The following is a 19,607-nucleotide window of genomic DNA, read 5'->3' on the forward strand; positions in this document are numbered from 1 at the left end:
AGCCAATCACATTCATGTGCACTTCAGGGACCTCTCGGAAAACATAAAGTCAAAGCATTACAGCACCTAATGCAATAACCTAGTTTATGGCGCCCTCGCCTATTGAACTCTTCCACCTGCAGTCACATCCAGTTAATGGGAAATGTATTGTATTGAATTGTCCTGTCATTCCGGTTAGAGAGCACCGAGCGGTGGAAGAAAAATCCGCAGAATAGCCGCACCAGACTATAAACCGCACGGCTCAAAATCTTGGGAAAAAGTCGCTGTTTATAGTCCGGAAAATACGGTACGTCACGCGGTGTTTTGGTTGCTATGGTAATGAGCTGGTGCTTGGATCACGTCGTAAGTGGTGAATGCCGGGTAATTTAAATAGGCGTGCCTACCAGCTGTACGGTAGAGAGAGTCGGGCTGGGTAGCCGTATTTTTTGTTGACCGCTTCGCCATATACTTCGCTTCGCTTCGCTACGCTACGCCACGCCGCGCTTCGCCATACGCTACACTTTTCTACACGCTACGCTACAGTTTCATTATGCCATATTGTGCTACCATCAAACCATCCAGAGTGTATTGAAAAGTGTAATGAAAGCCACTGTTTCATTAAAAGGAATCAAAGCGCATTCAAGACTCAAGTGTTTCAATTGTCAAGCCACAGTAACAGCAGCACGTCAGACAAGTACCCAACCCACCCACTTCCTCTCAGAAGTGACAAGGCTGCTTGGAGTCGCTACAAGCCCCATGGAGCAAACTTGTGATTGTGTATTCCTAGAAAAATATATGAAATGTCACTGTGTGTTTTATATGCATCAAATTATAGTTTGTCAGTAAACTGAAAAAAAACGTTGAATTTACTCAATTTTATGTTGACAAGTGGTTGCATGATATAAAACCATCTCAATCCTATTAACAATGATCTCTTTTTCTTTTGTAGTTTCTTCATTCTGAGCAAATCAGCCCAGCTGCAGCACTTTGTAAACCACCACCGAAGTCTACTGCAGTATCATCGGCATACCTACGGTACCTGTTCAGCATACCCCATAACGTTTTCTCCTGAAATTATTTTAATAGATCAACTGTAAATGTTATGGATGCAAACGATTATTTTGCTAGTCGACTATTCACCAACAGGAGTTGCGATTAGTTGACTAATCGGATCATATGTAAATTGCGGCATAATCGCACCAGCAAGCTGCTGCTCTTATTTTTCAGTAGCTTACAGCTAGAACTCTTTAAGGTATTGTACAAAAGAATAAAGACAAGATGATAGTACCTTCAACTTGTACTAAACTGTGCAGGATGTACCAGCATTCCTGACTTGTTTTTAGTGGAGTACCAGTAGTAATTGAAATTGAATTGTGGCCGCAAATATTTTATTGCTGAATGTTTAGTGCATTTTAAAATGGAACCAAAAAACAATACACTATGCTGAGTTGCACTAATACTATAAAACTATCTATAAATGCTAAAGGAAATACCGGATTTGTAAACATATTTCACCCTTCTTCGGCACCAATAATTTTTTCTCCAGCGGGAGATGAGGCATTTATGAGAGAAAAATTTGCGCCAAATAATTTGAAAGCGGCTATTGTTAACATGGTGTTGCGAATCGATTCTAATTCATTTAATTTTTTTTTAAATCGATGCATATTTTATGCAGTTTTGTTTTTAGATGAATCGTTACATCCCTAGAAAATGTATCAAACAATGTGTAAATTCTTCATGTGTGGTGTCAGGAATCAGATTTAAACTGACTGAAACTGATGTAGTGTCCGCTGATAGTGTAGTGGTACACACGCCCGAGTTGTGTGCGGGCAGCGTGGGATCGATTCCCGCTCAGTGACAGTGTCTATGTGTGCCCTGCGACTGGCTGGCGACCAGTTCGGGGTGTAGTCTGCCTTCGCCCGTTGACGGCTGGGATAGGCTCCAGCAACTCCCCGCGACCCTGTATAGGATAAGCGGTTTGGAAGATGACATGACATGACATGAAACTGATGTACATAAATAAAATTTCACACAAAAAGTATTGCCTGTTCATAGTGTCTCATGATATTGAATAATAAATGTTATGCCTACAAATAATATACTCTGTGAAATAATTGATGTCTATTATACTCTGATGTGTTGTATATTTATATTATATAGGTTTTGAGACTTGCCTTGGATGTTTCTATGTGGAGTTTGCATGTTCTTCCATTGCCTTGTGGTTTTATTCCAGATGCAAATGTGGTTTCCTCCCATGTACCCAAAACATGTATGGTAGGTTAATTGAAGATTCCAAATAGAATGTGAAACATTATCAAGGTTATCAGTATTATCACTGTTGGAGTTGTTGGTCGCTATAGGGTCACCAGGGCGCAAGCCCAATTGTCAATTCACAAAAACAACTCACTGCGTGTTAGTTTCATCTTTCAAGAAGGCATCCAATATGTAAATAATAATTATAATAAAGACTCACAAAAATCGATTGAATTTTCTTGTCAGTTTTCTTTACCATCTCTGAAGTTCAGGAATCATAGTGGTCTAACATGCAGCCCTCACATTTATACTGTCTTCAAAATCTAAACATAATGTGGGTTAGTCTCCTCCCTGGCTGGCCCTGCCTATGGGGCTGATCTTCACCAGCTGGTCCCGTGCTCAGATCAGGGCACGCTGACTTTGAACTGATTTGGTTTTTGGTTAACCTGTTGGCTAATATAAAGCCATTCTTATAGATTAAGATCCTTCATCACCATAAAACATAATGGACATAATACATAATACTGATTCATGCATATAAAACACTGAAACTTTTATTTTGAATCCCAAAAATATATAAAGTCAGCAACCCTATTTTGTACATCACAAATTGTAAACAGCAACAACCACACTATATTTCCATGAATGCAAGACCTAACAAAATGTGCTTGAAGAATCCAATGCACAAGTAATCAACCAAAATTGAGTCTAATCAAAATTTAAAAAACATGGTCTTGGGGTGACTGAAAAAAGGATCATACAAAAGGTTTTTTTTTAATTGTCTTCACAATCTTCCTTTTCAACTTGGAGTGCCAACTTTATGCCCCTCCCAATTGCTCATTTTGAACTCGGCTCAAAGGACCAGGGACGTGTTAAAATAAAAGGTCATACTCCAGGTTGGGGAGCGCCTCCTAAACAAGCCTTCACTTTACACACACACACACACACCCGCACGCACACACACCCGCACGCACACCCGCACACACTCACACACGCGCACACAAAGGAAGTGGTCTTCACCGGGCAGCTAATGACCGCCGGGGGCCCCTTCTCGTCTGTGTTGGGGTCCTTGTTCAGAGAGGCCAATGGGCGGGGATCCATTTGTCTGCTTTTGAAAAAAGAATACACCCAGGTCCTGCTGCGTTGCGTGCTGCACAAACGCACGCTGCGCCACACACACTCACACACGATCGCAAGCAAGCACACGCGCACACATTCCCACTCGTACACTCATTTTCAGCAGTTAGGCACAGCCACGCATTCAGCTGAACGGCTACTCCAGTCCGACGTGTGCGTTGGCTCTGGAACTTCTGGAGAGCCGTAGAGGCAGGTTTTGAAACTCCTTCAAGACTCTGGATCATAAAATCGCACTGTATTTTCTTTGCCTTTTTTTCCCCTCCCCGTTTTCTCCTCCTCCTCCTTCCTCCTCCGGTTTCCTGTTACAAAGCCTTGGGAGGGAGTTGCGCGCACAGCCCAGTTCCTCCGTAGAAACTAAATGACAGGATCAGATGCCCTGATTTTTCTGCATCGTCCGGACATTTTATATACAGGAGCAAAGAAAAAAAGGCAAGAGCAGACGGCGTGGCATTGACGAGGATGTGGAATGATTTATAACTAAAGAAACATATACGAGAAACAAATCTGCTGTTACGGCGAAGAAGCGGAGAAGGGTTCTATCGGCTGAGGAAACACATCATCGCCACTACCATCCGAGGAGTAATAATCATAAGAAGGTAAGTTTCTATTCGTCTTAACGCTGGTGATGACGAGGAAGGCACTGTGCAGTGCGAGTGTCCGAGTCTCAACTGTTTCCATAGTGCTTCATGGAGATCTTGGCATACATTTGATTTTTTTTAAAAAAAATTTTAGCATTGTTTTCGTAAATGGTCTTTTTCGGGGTTTCGAGTGGTGCAACTTTATCTCCATTCATAGCGCAGTGTAAACAAAGCGCACTGCGGTCAGCAGCAGTTGGAGAGCAATCAACTCAGGAGTCTACATCACTTCGAAATTGACAATATTGGAGCTTTCTCCGATACCTAATCAGGTCACTCACTTACTTTTCTTCGGAAGAGACTATGATATGAAATTATCAGTTTGAATATTTGAGAACTTTTAGAGGCTTTTTTTATTGCGTGTGATATCAACAGTTTTCTTAGCAGATGCTTTGCAGCTTTTAGGCATGTTGAAGAAAAGGTAATCAACATGGATGCATCCTGCACCTTCCAATCAGCCCTGTAATATTGTTTTCAGCTAAACATCATATATGCAATGCCAAATTGCATTGTATGGCATAATGTCAGCCTAAATTTTACACTCCTAAATAGTTTAAAGACCTGTTGTCCCCCTCTGGTGTTTTGCCTTAATGAGGAAAGTATTAGCTTTGCTTGAGTGATTATTGTAATTATTGAGGTGGAAGCAGGACTCACGGATGGCAAGGAGCATTTTTTTTTTTCGTTTTTTTATTTTATTTTAAGGGAAAAAAGTGGTGGCTAGGAGGGGGGTTACTTTTACAAGCAGAATGGTGCCAGTGCCTGTTAACTAACAGACAGCGTGGGAGGGGGTGGTGCGGCTGGGTAGGAGAAGTTAGTGTTAATGGGATGGAGGAGGGCTGCTGTCTTAATTTGACGCCTTTTGGAATTTACATTATATTTGATGTTTATTACCCATAAGTTGTCGTCTTTTTTTATTATGGGTCAGTGAAAACAGTGGCAGCGATATACCGCATAGAAAAGAAGTGGAATATTGGTTAGTACAGCTTCGTCACTGTTGACAAGTCCAAGGTTTGTATCAGGCAGTCTTTGTGGCGTTTGCATGTTCTCGCCATGCTTGTGTGGCTTCCCTCTACATACCAAAAACATGCATATTAGTGAAGCATTGTTTGTTTATCGTGTATGTGCCCTGAGATTGGCTATTGACCAGTCTTGGGTGTAGCCCGCTTCTTGCCCAAAGTCTGCTGTGATAGACTTGAGCTCACCAACAACCATAATGAGGACAATCGGTATATAAAGTTGACAAATGGATAGGGTATACAAACAGTGGACTCTGTGTGTTAGCTTGATATAGGTTGACATTTGGATTGAGGTCGCAGAGGATAATCCACTTGAAATTCTGTTTACTTAGTTTTGTTATTTGTCAACTGAAGTTCAAAGACCCTTAAGAATAGACATAATCCTTATATATGAATTTGCTGAGTCGATTATATTAGATTGAGGAAGGTTAACAGAGAATTTCACTAAGAGGTGAATCAGTGTCCCCTGTCATCCGCATGATTCCCAGTTTGGCAGGAAAGCATTCAAAATCCGTTTTCATTCACGATTCTTATAACAAAGACACACACACACACAGGTAGCCCTTGGCCCCAGATGTTAATGACTCAATTGAGAGTGCTATAGGACTCCTGCCGACTTGATATCTTCATTGTCGGACAGACAATGGACTCCACATCCTGACAGCCAGCCTCCTTCCCATGTTGCCTCACGTACCCTTCATGTTCCTCTCTCTCTCTTTCGCTCTCTCTCACACGTACTCACACACACACACACTGATCTCCTTTATATGACACATCTATATCCACGAGTCCCACGGGGAAAAAAACCCCACATGCAACATATGCACATATAAGTGGGCATGTTCTTGTGGTTCTGGACAATCTTTACATTTGGCAATACTATTATAGATGGGTTTTATAATAGAATATTCTTCCATCATCCATTTTCTATACTGCTTATCCTCACTTGGGTCGCACGCGAACTGGAGACTATATGAGTTGACTTTATGTGAGAGGTGGGGTACTGGTCGCCAGTGAATTGCAGTTTCATCGATCACTTGATCATTACAATTTTGGTTAACTGTATGATTTGTAAAGGAACCATATATTAAAACGATGTAAAATTTGACTGCATATCATGGCTGTCAACAGCAGAGGTTCTGTAGTATTCTCAATTAGTTTGTAGTCTCAAGAAGGAAGAAGAACATGTCAGCTATGGGAAGTTGAGCTTCTGAACAACATCGCAGACTATTGCATTCCACTCAGAATTGATATTCCGATTGATATAATGCTGGTGTCATAACAGTATTTCAGAACATTCATGAGAAGTTGATTTCATTTGATTAAAATTCATATTAGAAATAAAACAACCAGTCAAGTAAAAATCCCCAATAATAATAGTGCACCGCTGATTTTTCTTCCTGCATGCATATCATCCAGCTGCCTTCTCTTTTGTTGGTTTTATATTTTGCGCATGTGTCCCCGTGCTGTATGTGACAGAAATGTGTGTTTTGACACCAAAGAGTCAACATTGCATCATGTGCGCTACATCGCCATTGTGCCAGATGTCCCCTGCCTGCTCTATGTTTAATTGTCGTCAGTGTGTCACATGCATCACGTCAACGCAACAGATACTGGAGGCCACATGGCGAGCAGCTGAATTCACAGTAAACTCCCGTGATAATGGGATGATTCCAGGTTATGTAACTCAAGAGACGATTCACGTACCAGATCACACACATCGGCCATTCAGTCCTTGTTCATGCCTGATATGTCTCTGTGAGAGCAAGATGCGTCTGAATTTGCTAGCGATGTTTTGGATGGTTGCAAAGGCTTTATTTTGCGCTTCCTTTGCAGAGCAACAGCAGCAGCTCCCTGCAGTCAAAACAGCAAGCTCACAACCTTGATGATTCGACTCATCCTCGGTCTGCATTCCTTTTCCTTTAAAAATCCCTTTCAAAGGAGGGATTAGATTTTGTTTTAGCTGCTGTGTGTTTTGTGCTTGGTGTCATGCGCAATGCAACTCTGATGCTCAATAGCATATGATCAAACTGAGTTCGCTGTGACGCTTCACAGTGTGCGCTTGTGTTTGCGTACCAAGTTATGGTTCATGTCAGGCCAGATGCAAGGTCTGGAGAGTTGAACAGATGGGTCGTGTGGATGTGAACCTCTGTGTGTATGTGTGCGCGCGCGCCTGTGTGTGCCGCAGGGTAACAACAGCAGGTAATGCTAGGCTGGACAGACTGATGTTTAGAAATGAAGGAACACAAGCAGTTTGTGATCATGGTATTTGTCAAGGTGTGCCAGCATTATTAGCGCCATTGATTCAGTCGTTATGATGGTGAATATACTCACCGGGCACTTTATTAGGTACCCGTGTGCACATCTAATGAGAATACTTAACTCATTCACTGCCATTGACGAATTTACTTGGCTTTTCGCAGTGCATCCATTCAATCCCAGGAACTTTTTTTTTTTTCAAATTTTTTCAAATGTTAGGGTAAAAAAGTGGGTGTGAAAATTTGTGGCAGTGAATGAGTTAAACCATCAAATGTGTTTCCTTCAACCTGAATAATGCTCAGTTTCAGTCAACCCCCAAATTTTCTTTACAATAATACGTTCTATGTAGCCCCACTAGTCAAAACACGGCATTCTGATTGGTATTACGTTGGTGGAATATGAGTTAAGCAGCAAAATCCACCCGTTTTTAGCACTCTCAGGGGGCGGCCATTTTGTCACTTCTGTCGACTGAAAATGACATCATAGATGCTCAGGCCTCAGGTCACGACCAATCACAGCTCACCTGTTTTCTGAAGCTGAGCCATGATTGATCGTTACCTGAGCCCTGAGCAGCTGTGATGTCATTTTCAGTCAACAGATGTGACAAAATGGTCGCACCCTGAACTGGATAAAAATTGGTGGATTTTGCTGCTTATCTCATATTCCACAAACGCAATATTAATCAGAATGCCGTGTTTGGATTAGACTGGTGGAAGCACATAGAATACATTATTGTCAGGAAAATCTTGGGGTTCACATCCGCTTTAACTGACATTGTTGGTGAAGTTTTGGTTTAAGAATGTGAAGTCCACGCTGATGCTGAAATGCATTACATCATCATACCCAGAGCTGTGTGTAATATATGTATTATTATTTTAAAAATGTATCGGAATGAGTTGTGTTCAAACTCAAAATAGAATATACCATAGAACAAATTATACTTTAGTCAAAGAACAAGCTGTTTTGCTTTTACCCTCACTCACAGTCCACTTCACAAACTGTAGTCCGCTCTGAGCACTTTAACGCCTGTTGAGACATTTCTGTCAGGCCGCTGGATGAATCCGGAGGGTTTTGGCAGGGGCTGTGATTGCAGTTGTTCTGAGACAAGAAGCTTTTGCTCCTCTTGCAACTTACCCTTTCCCTTTGATCTCTCTCTCTCTCTCTCTCTCTCTCTCTCTCTCTCTTTCTCTTGCTCTCTCTGTCTCTGTCTCTCTCTCTCTGCCAGCATATGCCTCCATCTTTCCTCCTCGCTGCTTGTTTTAGCTCACTCCAGGTAGCGTACCGGGGTCCTTTTTGCATTGCCTGAGAGTGAGCACTTAGCACTTATAGAGCTCAATTTTAATTGATCAGACAAGTGCGTGGTCAGCTTGTTTTTGAAGTGAATTTGCCTGAGGAAAGCTGTGTAATAATCCGTATGGTGTCTCTAATTGCACTGCTTGTGCTTTAAATGTCCCAGCAGAACCAAATCAATTCAGTTAAATTAAATGAATTCTTGTCTGTATCATCTTCCAAAAGGCCTTTGTAAACTCACATTATAGAGCGTATGGTCGCAAGAAATATTTGTCACTCTCTCTGAGTGATGCAGCCCAGCCCCTTCAGTGGCAATCAATAAATGAATAACCCTTGAGGGTCTCCCCTTTTCCCGGAAAGTCATACTGGTGGAAAATTCAATATGGTACACACTCATGGTCCTAAAGGCAAATCAGAAGAGCAAGTACACTTGGATGAACCAAATCTTTTCTCCATTTGAACATTTTATGGGATAAGCCCTTTCATTCTGACCTGTAATCTCCCCTGCTATCAGGATGATAGGTGTAATTTTAAAATTGTCACTATACTGCGGGAAGGAGTGTCACAACCCAACACTGTTGTTAGACACATTTGAATGGTTATATGGACCTTTGGAGGAAGTAAAAGAAGCTTCTTGGGGCACCTCATAGTGGCTTCACTTCTGCATAATGTATGATTGGTCGGATGGAAGTGGAGGAGAGCCCTGACCCGCTTACTTACTTCTTACCAGTTGACCACTATTGGCCATCTGTTCCCAACCAGCCCCAGTCTCTATTTTTGTCTCTCAAGTTAGACACCAATACTCTTTTTCACTATCTTTATATTTATGCATCTGCAGTATCATACTTTAGGGTCTTCCGAGACTGATTTAAAGACGAACATGGAGCATCATAAATGCTCGCCTTTTGCTCACCGGAGGAAGAGCACAAAGATTGGTGACCTTTAAGAATATGTGCACCCATAAATGCTTTAATTCATCTCTCAGCTGAATGTTCACTATAGATGTGTGAAGTTATAAACCATGAGCCACGAGGTCATTTCATCAGCGTTTGCGAAGCCATGTTGACATTACAGGACTTACCTTGTCTTCTGGGCACTGCACTATTCACTGTGTACTAACTGGGAGGTGGAGTGGGGGTGGGAGGGCACAATTACTAGAGAACTGATCAGGTGGCGTCTCTAGGCTGTCTGCTGTAGTTTTTAACTGAAAAGCTACTTTGGAAGAAACAAAATAGATGATGCAATAGTAGGAATTGGAAAACATACAGCAAGTCATTTGCAGTGGTGCGTCATTCAAAACAAGAGAAATATCCTACATCTACTTCTACTTACAAGGTTCAACCAACATAAACAACAACAAAAAAAGACATGGCTAATGACTTCTGGAAGCTACTAGTTTCTTTTGTGGAAATAGTACCTTTTTTGGCTGCGTTGATTGATAACGTTTTTCACACGACAACATTTTACTGAGTAGCCTAATGCAGAAATGACATTGCGATATAGCTGCATGGCAATCTCCATGCAGAGGCTATCCATCCATTTTCTGCGCCACTTGTCCTCATTAGGATTACACGTGAACTGGAGCCTATCCGAGCTGCCTTTAGGCGAGAGCTGGACTGGTTGCCAGTCATTCCCATGGCACAGACAAATAACCATTCAGACTCACATTCACACCAATGGAGAAATTAGAGTCTTCAATTAACTCACATCGTTTTGGAATGTGGGAAAAAGCAGTTGTACCCGAAGAAAACCTTTGCAAATGCTGGGATTCGAACCCCTTGACTGTGAGGCAGACTGCTAACGACTACATCAGTGTGCTGCAGACCCATTTGTGGCAAATGGCAATACATAGGTGTAGGGTCTTTCAGAGAATCTTGAAAGGAAAGTTTTGAAATCCATACTGCGTTTCGGTGAAGCGGGCTTATATTGACTTTTCCTAGTTTAAAGTGACAAATTTCCACTTTTCTAGAGTGCAGCTATGAGACACCAACAAAATGATGAAACAAGCAAAATGAATGGTGTGGTTTCCGGACACTTTTAAGTTTTCTTTTCCTGATGGTTGTCCTGTTGTCCATTCCAAAACAACAGCTGCCATCATATACTTACACAACGTATGTGAATGTTGATGATTTTACTGCAAAGGTCATTTTCTGGAATAGTACAAGCTGATGTTAACCATTGTGTCTTCACCCATATTTACTGCATTGATTTGTCATCTCTCACATTTTATTGTGTTTCTTGTGTCTATTTATCATGGCTGCGATTGAAACTTAAAGCCTGATTGGAGAGAGATGATAAAATTCTCAGTGAGGAATCTTGTACGTGAGCCAACTGTGTTTCGGGGGCACTGTGTAAGGTCTTCACTGTGTAAGATAATCTGTTTTCAGAACCCAGTGGCTGCACGTTTTGTTTGCACTGACTCAGCAGATGTTTTTAGGCTGAGTATTTCTATGTTTTTGTATTCTTGTATTATTACTGTATTTATTTTGGCCACATCAAAGCTGTTTGTACAATGAATGCCGAGGTGCATATTGTATAAAGTCAGCGGCACTAGTTCTTTGCATGTCTGTATGTGTGTATTTTTGAATGCTTTTGCATAGTCAGCCCTATACATTGTCTCCTAGATAGTGTGCCCAGATAGATGCAGTCAACTAGGGGTGTGTGCGTATGTTGTTTTCTTGCTGGTATCAAGACCATGGTATTTAGTTTTTATGACAGCCTTTTTTGGCATTGTTCTGGCCCAACAGAGCTCACCCTCCCAACTGTGGGACTGCCCATTAGTGGGCAGGAAGTGCTGGTAGCATGCTGTTTGAGAGCACCCACATACTGTAATGCAGACTCTGTTCTGCATATATAGCCCCTCTCATGCTATACCGCCTCGTAAAGTTTTAAAAAGACAATAAAAAGTGATCCTGTGGCTACCAGGCTGGTAAGCTGCATCTTATCCAGGGAGGAGCTGCAGCCAGGCTAATGGCCTCTATCCGGGGTAGGCACTGTACAGGGGCCAGTTGCAGGGTTATCAGATGCAGGAAGCCCCCTGCACGGCAGCTCTATTAGAGCTTCCATGAGCTTGAGTGTGGGCGAAGCTTAGCTCTGGGAAAGTGCAAGCAACTGTTGCTTTTCCAAGCTGTCATTTTTCTTTTCCTGTTTTAGCACCCTTTTAAGTCTAAATACACATTTGACTTGAGCCCTTAGAATCGAGTTTAAGATTATATACGCTGAACTATAATTTCTGTCTCTGAATCAATATCAAGCCTTTTAACGATTGGAAAACTAATAACAGACCAGTGTGGCTCTAACCTTCAAGTACATGGGCCAACGTTTATTGCGGGGGATACAGTACATTCCATACTCACCTGTGATTGGTGAAAATACATGATATAGACACACCAACAAGTAGGCTTGTCCTGATACAACTTTTTCACTTCCAATATGATAACTCATATCATTGAAGTAGAGTACTGTCTGATACCGATATTAATCCGATTAAATACCAACAGCAATGATCCATGCTTCTATTTATTTTTTGTATGAAATATTAGAAGAGACTTGATTAAATGATATTATTCAAACAAAGAACAATAGTCAGCAACAACGGGTATTATAAAATATAGACCATTTATGCCAAACATTCTGATTACATGAATTCAAACTCCAACATGAGAATGTACTGCACTTGCATAAAATAAATACAACATGAATTAAAGGACCCAGAGAAATACCCCTAATAAAAACAAATTATGCTCTTTGGAAAAAAAACGTTTAGTGTGGTGTGGGGAAGGTGGTAAGGCTGCATTCCCTCTGCTGACGAATTAGGTTCCACCTCATGTATGCCCGTATAGCCAGTCTGGAAACATCGGAACCCACATGCCACTGCTGCTTTTCTTCATTAAGCAGTATGCGATACAGTCTTCGCGGCATCTGCTGACTCTAACCTGTCGCTGCCTCTGCGTCCTTACAAAGATTTATGAAACACTGCTCCTTTTTGCCCCACAAAATAGATACAGGCTCAAATATCTTGTCTGGGCAAGCTGTTGGTTTTTGTTGACGATGCACCCTTCTCACAAGGACTGTCTCCTTACCACTATTTAAGCTTAGCTGGAGGGAAAGCGCGTATGTGTGTGTGTGTGTGGGGGGGGGGGTGTGGGTGTGTGTGTGTGTGTGTGTGGAAAGGAGGGGGGGGGGGCTCACATTATTTGTACAAGTGTACAGTTGCTGAAAGTACAATACTTACATTTATAAGATATATGATGTGAAACCATCTCCAGTTTGTATTTATAAGACCAAATTGTTGAACAAGGCTTTAATTTCCAACCGGTGTAGGACTGGCTTTAAGAAATGGGCAGTTCTTCCATTTTTAAGCTTATTTAACCCATGAGCTAATAAAGCTATCTCTTGTATACATCTTATTGGTCCCAACTTGAGTCCAGCACCCGCATCTCTCTTGAGCCCAGCTGTATCAGCAGATGAAGCTGTAAAAGTGCTGGTGTTGAGGTGTTAGTCTGCTTTGTGTGCTGGGGAGGGGAACGTTACTGAAAGAAAGACACAGTATTTCAGCCTTTATTCCACTGCAGACTCACCTTTGACCCTCGGTGGTCGCACTTCCCGAGTGCTGCTCTTTCTTCCAGTCCACTGCTCTTAGCTAGATGACAGACTGTCTGAAGAGACAGATAGATTTAGATAAATAAACGGAGAGACACGGGACACTCCCTGGGATGAAGCCACAACGATGACAGTGGAGATACATAAATGGAGAAAGACAGAAATGGGGAACGATACGGCTGGTGGGAGAGAAAACAAGATTGCGTTGCTTTGCCAGGTTAGTCGCAGCATGCCCAGACAGGCGCTCTGACAAAACAAGATAAGAGATGGCAGTGGTCATTTTGGTGTTTCTTGGTCTTTTTATTTCTCCCCTTTATACCAACACCGCTCCTTGTGCATTTATCCACAATGGGGTCTATTCTCCCGCTCGCGCTTAAGTCACTTTCTTGCACGCCTTTCTTACGCGCATTCAAGGTGTGGCGATTCTCCCGTTGAGGCTTCTGACACACCCACCACGCACAACTTGGGAATCCACGGCGAGCCACAGAAGAGGTGTCACCATAGACATCCATTTGGATAATATGTCCAACTTTAAATGTGAGATTAAGTTGCGTAGTAGCTCCGGAAATTATAGCAATTGTCACCAGTGGTGTTTGCGTGGCTCATGTAACAGGCTACTTTAAAGGGGCATTTTTATTTGCATTCTGTATATAATAAATACATTAAAAGTAATTTAACCAGAGAGCTGTGCTCATGACTGAATGCACATTTGGAGTTGTTCCATTAGTAGAAATGACATGCCGGCGCTTCATGCTTATGAATTTCACATATATGAAATAAAAGCAAATGATTCAGAAGCTAACTTACTATTGCTACTATTACAATGACGGCAGTTGCTGTGAGCAGCGCTTTCAGACAAACTCCAAGCCTCCAGCACGAGTCAGCAGCTGCTTTGTCACGCGGCTGTCATCAGTGGAGCACGGAAGCAGTTAATGAATCAAAACATGCAGTATGGAGCTTTACCTTCAAGAGGTGCTAGACTTTAGTACAGCCTCCTATGCACGGAAGATAAAATATGTTTAAGTCTCTGGGAGAATACACGCACCGCAAGATTTGACAGGGAACGCCCTCATTTCAAGGTGGCTCCATGCGTACATTTTATGAAGGTGCGTAAGTGGCACACTTAAATCGATGGGAGAATCAGCACAGCACAAAAAGTGCACATCAGTGCCCCTTTTCCGACTTAACCACAAGGGAGAATATGCCCATATTCGAACCAAATTAGTAGGACTCAGCACGCAATTAATCAATCAGAGGTTAAAGGGACGGTGGGCCATGTTTTCACTAACAAGTTCATTTTATATATTTTTTGATCAGGAAAATGAAAAGAGTTGCCATTTTCTATTTGAGCCACTCATTTTGGAGGAATTAGGAAATAAGTGACTCCATGAATAACGCCCTTTGTTAATGAGGAGAATGGCCGCGCCCCCTACCGTTATATCCTTGTCACTGGAGGAACCGATTGCAAACCCTCCATTGGAAATAATTGCACTTTCATTGCTTATAACGTCCAAAAACGGTGATCAATTGGCACCAAAATATATGCGGACATTCCTACTAATTACCACTTCAACATATCAAAAGGATTAACCTCTGCGTGGCTGATTTATTTGAGAATGAGCAAATGTGGAAGTGAGCAGAGCTACATAGCTTTATGCTGGGACGAGCGCACACTGCTTCTTTGCTTAAAAAAACCCCAAATCAAAGCCTGGATACATGGAAGGAAAGAAGGAAGGAAGGGAGGAAGGAAGGAAGGGAGGATAAGAACGCAGCCTCAAAAATCTAACAAAGCAGAAACATGACTTGCTGTGGTAACCTTTGACGAAGGCATTTTGGACAATTGTATGCTTCCAACTTTGTGGCAACATTTTGGGGAAGGCCCTTTTCTGTTCCAGCATGACTGCGCCCCAGTGGACAAAGCAAAGGCCGTAAAGGCTTGCTTGAGTAAGCTTGCTTCAAAATGACAAGATAGACTCCACCTCGTCGTCATCAAACACCTGAGGGAGCCGCCCTCTCTTGTTGTCCAATCTTGGTGATCGATTTCCTCACTTACTTGTATGAATAAAGTGACCAAAAAATTAAAAGTCGTTTTAAACATTTCAAATATTTGTCAACTTTCTATCAATATGGTGTTATTGGTCCTATGTGTATTTTTTTATGAGTTGCATTACGAAGCTATATCTTCATAGATGTTATCGTTTTTGTGGGAGGGGAGATTATTCAATCATTTGATAGGTTTGATAGGTTAATAGGTTTCTCGGTTACCTGTTTAATTGCATATTGCTACGCTTTAGTTGTTTTTTTTAACGTCATCCCCTTCAACCTGCTTCCTATGATTCAGTTACTAGAATCTAGTAACTAGATCATCATTTTTCTAAAAGACATATTTCATACCTGTCGATGTGTCATGTTCTCATCCTTGCTTAATTACCATTGCAACAATATTGCTTCACCCTCTCAACTATATCCACACTGCTGTTTTCTCCCAAAAACACACACCTGGCATATGGAATAGTTTACTGTGCCATGATTTATGTACTTAATTAGGCAAAGTCTTTTTTTAAAAAGACCAGGGAGAAGGGAAAGGCAATCACTTTATTGTGATTTTTAAACTGAAGCCTGGCAAGCTGGAGTACATGCACGATAACACACACACACACACACACACACACACACATACACATATGCAACTCCTTTCGGCCTGTCTGTGTCAAATAATCAATAACACTCTTAAAAAGGCCTGAAACTAATAGGAAGAGACAACGAGGAAGAAATGGGGGTGAATATCAATTCAATGCAAACAAAGCCGTCTTGCATTCTATCTGCTGATCAGTTCCTCCCCTCTTGCTGCAGAAATTGCCATTTGAGCACAGTATTATGAGGCAGAATAATATCAAATTAAATCAAATGAGTTAAATCGATTCCCTTTTTAAGATGCATATTCTTTCAGTCTTCCAACCACTCTGTCTGTATTCTTTCTGCTTTTTCATATTTATACTGCTTAACATCTTTGATTTGTGTATCAGGGTTAGGTTTCTTAAATAATTTGTGTTTCACTCCCTTTGGGAGATGGCCTAGCTTTTTAATTAATTGATTTTGAAATTCACTTAGCTGCTGTATGTCTGTGTGCGTGCGTGTGCGTGTGTTGGTGTGCGTGTTCTTGCGTGTGTGTGTGTGTGTGTGTGTGTGTGTGCATGTGAGTGAGTGGGTGGATAAGGGAGACATGGCTGTATGTGACTTAGTTGCTGTTTTCTTCACCAAGCATGCCCCTGACACATTGATGGATAACGAAGGGGGGGTGGGGGCGTGTTCCTCTGAGGGTGTGTCTCTATATACACGTCGATGGCTACTGTATGTAGTAAATATAAATACAATAGACATTTTTGGACCAGGTTGCACTGTACAGTCATACAAAGTGGCAGCCACTTATACTGCATGGAAATGCTGCTAAGGTGTTGTGTGCTGAAGTAGCAAGTAAAATTCTAGATGTGTTCAGTATTTAAAGGGGGGAAGTCTACCCAAAAATGTTTTTCAAGAATATGTTCTATGCAGGCCCACTAGTTGAAACAAGGCATTCTGATTAATATTGCGTTAGTGGAATATGAGTTAAGCAGCAAACTCAACCGGTTTTTAGCCTTCTCAGGGGGTGGCCATTTTGTCACTTCTGCTGACTGAAAATGATATCACAGTTGCTCAGGGCTCAGATAACGTCCAATCATGGCTCAGCTTCAGAAAACAGGTAAGCCGTGATTGGTTGTGCCCTGAGATGGCTAAAAAGTGCATTTTAGGGTTCATTTTAAGATGTTTCTCTATTTGTCTACAAATCTTTTAATGGCATGGCCTCGGCGTATCTCTCTGAGCTTCTCCACCCCTACGCACCTTCCCAGTGCCTCAGGTCTGGAGGACCAGGCTCTTCTGGAGGTGCGGAGGAGTAAGCGGAGCCTCAGAGGGGATTGAGCCTTTTCTGTTGCCAGTCCTTCCCTCTGGCATGACCTTCCTTTAAATGTTAGACAAGCCCCCTCACTGTCCATTTTTTAAACTCGTTTGAAGACACATTTGTATTCTTTGTCTTTTGACCCAATGTGAGACTGACACTTTGCTACTGTATATAATAATTTAGTTCACTGTCTTTGTTGTTGTACTATTACAATTTTGTTAATGTAAAGTGCTTTGTTACAGCTGTCGCTGTTATGAAATTGGGGAAATAAATAAAGTTGTGTATTGTATTTTTGGACTGATGTGACTTATACTCTGGAGCAACTTAAAGTCAGAAAAATACAGTAAGTAAAAAAGTAAGAAAATATTTTTACATTATTTAAAAACATTTCTGGACATAGCTTTGCTGTTAATTGGATAATCTGGATGGACTGGATAATCAGGACTTCACTGACAACAAGTGCTGCATGAGCAAAACAAAACAAAAAAAATGCTAAATTGACTAAGAAACACACCTGACATGAATGTGTTTTTTTCAGATGAGACAGACAGTTTTTAAAGCCAGAAGCTGAACATTTTTGGGGCTGGCGTATGACACAATTCTTTCGCTCCGAATAATTTTTGAGGCCAACAACAAAGAAAATTCTTTCCAAATATCTTGCGTCCCTGAATCTGTTGTGTTATTGTCGCTAATGCTTCCTGGTTCACGTTACTTTGTTCTTCGTTACTTCCGTTAACACAGATTAGAGTTAGCCTGTGGTCCAAAACCGTACTCATCATTTGTACGACATCCAACCGTGCCCCTAAAACTGAGTGTGTGCCAGTGGATGATAAGTGTGCTGCAATTCTTCATCATTTGTGTATGTGAACAAAGTCAGAGAGCTTTTATTGAGACACCTGTGAGCTGCTTTAAATTGCGAAAAAATATTGCATAATAAGTCTCCTCTTACTTGTGTCTGTGAGTACCTGAGCTCTTAGCTGTGTGTTCATGTGTGTAATTTGTCTTTTGCTTCTGCTGCATGGGCAGTTGTGTTGTTCTCCATCTGCTGTGTGTTGTTCCTGAATGCCTCATGTATTATGCAGAATCAACATGGTCCATTTGTAAGCTGCTTTCACTGTGCAGTATTGCTTCAGGTTAAGGCTTCATGAAGATTGTATTGCTCTTTGTTGGGCCACTTGAACATTGCAGAACTGATTGTGGCTTTGCTGCGTGCTGCCAGGTCCACACCGTCTGTCACACTGTGTTTCTTTCTCGATTTTAATATGTATGCATTTGCTTTGTGTCTGTGTGAGCCGCTTCTTTTGTTTCACTGAGCCTGCCTGACTCTTTCTTTGTGGCTGCAATGGCGATGGGAATTAGCGTTTGTGCGTTCTAATGTCTTTGTGCCTCTGTTGGTGAATATTTTTCTACCTGTATGTTTGAGTGACAAAAACATTCAGTGGAACATTCTAACACATTCACACAAACCGTGTTCACATATCTCATCCTGTTGTATAGGCTGCATCACACACACACACATGCACGCTCGCACACACACAAAACCATTAAGTATAAATTGCATGCTGTTATAGTTTATGATGATGATTTATATGCTTGTCACATAAAGGTAGGCCAGCTGTTCCCTCCTGACGCTAATGTTAACCTAAAACAATTTCGCTCAATAACTTCATATGAAACTGTTCCTTGTCATTTGTATGAATATATTTTTCTTCTTCTTCTTCTTCTTCTTCTTCTTCTTCTTCTTCTTCTTCCTGCTATATTGAACAAGTAGCCATTCTTTGCTTTACATGAAAATGTTTTCCATGTTTTGGTTCGAGTGTAGAATACCAAAAGATGTCTTTAATCACCTTGCAAATGTTTTATCCTCTTTGGTGTTGTTTTCATTTGTCCTGTTTGGGGTAAATATCAAGAAAGTAGATACATTTACAAGTCATTGGGTGCTAGCTCTTACATTTTTTTAATCGGGGAAGCCAAGTTGGCTATTTATGTCAGTCGAAGTGAAAAATTGCACTCTGGACCTAACTTGAACACCTTAGCCTTGTGAAAATGTGAGTCAAGACCAGTGTGGCACTGGAGTTTTGCCTCTACAAGACCACAAGAAGACTGAATACTTTTGGGGAGATGTAGGTTTTTAAGGGATTTTATGAGTTTACCTGTCTTGGTAATTTTGTAGCAATGCCCAATAATTATAATTATTATTATTTTGTGAATAAAACATTTTTCTAAAAATAAATAAATGAATTATTACTATTATTATTATTATTATTATTATTATTATTATTATTAGTAGTAGTAGTAGTAGTAGTAGTAGTAGTAGTAGTAGTAGTAGTAGTAGTAGTAGTCATAGTCGTCGTCTGCATGACAACTTTGGATTAGTGCTTTGAGTACTGCTGAACTTGTTGGTCAAAATCCAAATTGTACAACTTTAAGGGCGTTCAAATTTTGTGGTACTACTACCACCACTACTTAAAACATAAGCTGAAATTTACAACTACATAG

The 19,607-nt window shown here is 41.2% G+C and overlaps 1 protein-coding gene across 3 annotated transcripts in view; it reads left to right on the top strand.

The window, feature by feature from the left end:
• The first annotated feature begins 3,416 nt into the window (after nt 1–3,416).
• The window catches only part of sema4c (sema domain, immunoglobulin domain (Ig), transmembrane domain (TM) and short cytoplasmic domain, (semaphorin) 4C), a 97,485-nt gene continuing 81,294 nt past the window's right edge, over nt 3,417–19,607 (top strand). For all 3 annotated transcript variants that reach the window (XM_086031445.1, XM_086031444.1, XM_086031447.1), the window contains exon 1: nt 3,417–3,965. The gene's annotated coding sequence lies outside the window, so the exon portion shown is untranslated. The remainder of the gene's footprint in view (nt 3,966–19,607) is intronic.

This window comes from Filicampus tigris, chromosome 5, assembly GCF_054856515.1.
Source record: "Filicampus tigris isolate MCC_2025a chromosome 5, RoL_Ftig_1.0, whole genome shotgun sequence".
In the NCBI taxonomy this organism is placed as follows: Eukaryota; Metazoa; Chordata; class Actinopteri; order Syngnathiformes; family Syngnathidae; genus Filicampus; species Filicampus tigris.